The sequence below is a fragment of the Eufriesea mexicana genome, unplaced genomic scaffold (assembly GCF_001483705.2).
Source record: "Eufriesea mexicana isolate 0111107269 unplaced genomic scaffold, ASM148370v2 scaffold4497, whole genome shotgun sequence".
Classification (NCBI taxonomy): domain Eukaryota; kingdom Metazoa; phylum Arthropoda; class Insecta; order Hymenoptera; family Apidae; genus Eufriesea; species Eufriesea mexicana.
Genome location: NW_016912485.1, coordinates 118,805 through 122,912, shown reverse-complemented (window position 1 = coordinate 122,912; position 4,108 = coordinate 118,805).

Genomic DNA, 4,108 nt, shown 5'->3' with positions numbered 1-4,108 from the left:
AACCTTTGGTCATTATTACCTAAACCTAACCTAAACCTTTGGTCATCCTTACCTAAATCTAACCTGAACCTTTGATCTTCCTAACCTAAACCTAACCTAAAACTTAAATTCTTTACTTACTTATTTTTTAAATTTAACATAAGTGACAATTTTCATGTTAGATGTGAATCTACAATATCAAATTACATAAGAAATCTTTCCATTTTAAAACAACAAAACTTTGTTAACTTGTTCTTTCTTTTATCTATCCTATTATTTCACCACATTAATTTTTCACATAAAAGGTTCAAATTTCAAGAGAAACATGTAAAATTCGTTTAATATTCAATATTATTTAGAAAAATATACTTGTGTAGCTAATACGAAAAATTTGCAAGATTGCACTGATTTTCAGAAACACTGGATATTGTATGACGTGCTATCATTCGTTGAAATCGATTCGACAGGAATCGAAGTATGAAAATTGAATTCTGAGCTAGCAAATGAACTTCTCCATGTAATGAAAAATAAAATAAAATAATAAAAATAAAAATTGCAAATAAAAATTTCTATACAATCAAATTCTTGAATAAGCTCGGACTTAACTAGCTCGATCGATCACCATTCGTTCAAATTCGAAGATGGAAAAATAGCAAGTAAGATTTCAGATGTTCCATGGCGAGGAACATATCAAATTTGGAAAAAAGTATTTTCAGGAAATGTCTCCGCGAGGAACATTTTGGTGAAGGAGTATCTGCTTTTCTTTCTTCGTTGCGTGTTCATGGTGGGAACAAGTTGGAGGAGGAAAATGCTTCGTACATGTACTTCGATAGGAGTTTCTCGAGATCCGAAAATGCGGACGTTTTCTGAAGTTGCAAGGAATTTCGTCGAGAGTGCTGGGTCGAGGGGAAATTTGATTTTTACGTAATTCAATAAGATTTTCGTGTGCCAGGTTTTCGTAGGCAAATCATTTGCGTGCAGAAATAGGACAGTTGCCATAATTTGAAATATTTAAAGTAGAGGTAAATGTAATATCGATAAATTACAACATCGAAGTAAATATATTATATTAGGATATTTAACGAGCTTCGAACGATAACTAATAATGAAAACAGTTAAATATGAAATGGGAATATTTATGTACATGTATTCCTATTTAATAGATTTGAGAAAAAGTTATCAGCAAAATAATTAAATATGAGTAAGACAAATTATGTATAGGTATTTATATATTATTGATAGATTTGGATTAAATATGACATTAACAAGATGAATAGATATATTTCTATTTAATGGACTTGAAATAATAATATATTAGTGAAAATTCTATATATAATTTGTATAATATTATATAATTTAGATTATATGAATATAACTAAGACAAATTATGTATAGGTATTTTTATATTATTGATAGATTTGGATTAAATATGACATTAACAAGATGAATAGATATACTTTTATTTAGTGGATTTAAAATAATAATATATTAGTGAAAATTCTATATATAATTTGCATAATATTACTATATAATTTATCATTTACATATTAAAATATGTATATCTTCATTTATAAGAGTTCAAAGAAAAACTTTTGGCAAAAGGAGAGAAAAGTGAGAAGATATAAAATAAAAATTATTAACTATAATATTTACAAGTTGAATATGTATATACATATATTTTCCATGAGCAAGCTTAAACCAAAAATTATCAGTGGAGAAAGAAATATATAATTCTGCGAAGTTAAATAGATATATTTTCAAATTATTGACATAAGAAGAAGGCTATTAGTGAAAGTAGTTAATTGACAATTTATATTAACATTGACAAGTAACAAATATATATATATATATATATTTCTTTTTTCATTTAACAGACTTAAAATAAAAATAATCAGTGAAAAAAGGATAAATATGGCATTAATAAGTTAAATGGGTATGTTATTATTATTATTATTATTATTATTTAAATTGAAAGGTTATTGTTATGGTAAAATTATTGTTATGTAGTTTGTTTCGACCAGAAGAAAGCTGCAGAGTACGAAATAAAACGTTTCCAGAAAATTGGATCATTTTTAATGGAAAAACTTGAAATTCTATGTTAGAGAATGTGCATGTGAAGTAGATACAGTGGAAAAAATACATGAATAGCTGATGCTCGAGCTTAGAGAGGATAAAATCCTGGTTGATCCTCGAAAGCTGAGGTATTTCATGCTTTGGTTCCCTCGGGCAGTCTGATATTCGATTTATTTTTAACCAGCTACTAGTAATTTACCATCGACCGAATAAAATCTTGAATTATTCCCCATAAATTGAATAATTTTTAATTATCACAAAAATTTCTTGAAATATGGAGTAATTATATTTCCTTAAATATAAATAAAATATTTCTTAATTTATTACTGTTATTCTGAATACACGGAATTTTTTAAATTCAGTGGTATTGTTTCGGAACATGTGATATAACATGTTATGTCATATATTGTTTAAGAGTTTATCATTTTTGTGATTGTCAAAGATACATTGAAAGTAGTTTATTAAAATATTATTTTTCTCAATATGCACAATTTTTTAAAACTCAATATTTTTATCGAATATCTAGCTCGAATGGTCTGTTAAAAGCAACTTGGACTTTCATATTTTTTATTTTACTCCAATCTTTGCATAAAATTTTTTTAAATTAACTCGCATTTTCCTGGAATATATTATGATACATTATATCTGTTATGTATTTTTCAGTATATCACTGTTATAATTTTCATTGTACAATTTTAATTATATTCAACTTCTATAATGAGTTTCAATTTCAAAAATCTATTAAAAACTACCTGAATTATAATATTTCTTAGTTCAGTATAATTCTTTTGAGTGGATGTGTAGAGTGTCCAAAAATTCACTAATATTTTAAATAATTTTAAATAATAAATATATAAAATTCCAAATATTGTATATATATCATCTGTCACATATTTTATAACTTAAACACCGATATCATTTATTTTATTATAATACAAGTTTGTAAAATTCCCTAATATTCTTTCATAATACATAACATAAAATTTCTTACATATTTTTCAATAAATCATAATTATAACAATTTTCAGACCTTTCAAAATCTTCTAAATACCAATTAACACTAAAATGATCGATGAGCAACGATTAATTAAGTATGCTAAAAGAAATTAATTTGATCTTTGATTTCTATTTTCACGAAAATCGACATTAATTTTCCCAGACACGTTGCCATATTTTTCACACAATTGAAATATACAATTGCCTGTACAGCGAGAAAACCCGACTTCGAGCATTTCCACGCCGCTATTAATTCCAGCCTTAAAAACAGCCATCATTTTTCAAACTGCATTTAATCTCCGCCCCTTTCCTCAACGACTTCAACATTTGTCAGATTCCCACACGCCTCAATATCTCAGAAACCCACTTCGATAATTTGTCATTCTTCCAAGAGCAATTACCAAGCTGCTGTTCCTCGACAGCGGCCACGTGCTGCCCTCTGGCGGAGCGGTGCCCGGTACTCCGTGGCTTATCTCCCACTCCATCGAAACTAGCGTTGCGTTTCGAGGCACAGAAACAATAAGGACGTCTCTGACTTTCCAAGTAGAATTCTACTAAACCAGCGATTTCGTGGATCTCGGTATCCAACGACAATGGCTCTTATTCCCATGAAAATATCAATCTTGCAGATAAACACGGTGCTTCGTTGGGCACTTGTTCGTGCAAGTCCTATCGACGAAAGGGGATGAGATATTTGATCCCGAAAATTCCATATCCGAGAATGCTCGTGGATAAAGTGAACTAAGAACACATAGGGCAGGTGATATGCAAGGAGTATCTCACGAGGGGACGAGAATCGAGTTTGATCTCTAGGATCCGTGCGCTTCTTGGTCTCTTGGTCCTGGTCCAACAGAGGCGCTCCAGCCATTTTCCGGCCGCGTATGGAAACTGCCTGTGAAAAGGCAATCGACGAAATATTCATGCGACCTCGTATCGAGAAATGCATAACGGATAATTCGTCTCTCGTGATATGTAAACTGGATTATACCACGGGTAACCGGGCATGGTCTGCTGTAGGTGTTGCGTGATATGTGTTGCTCAACCGTGCGTTTAGCATTGC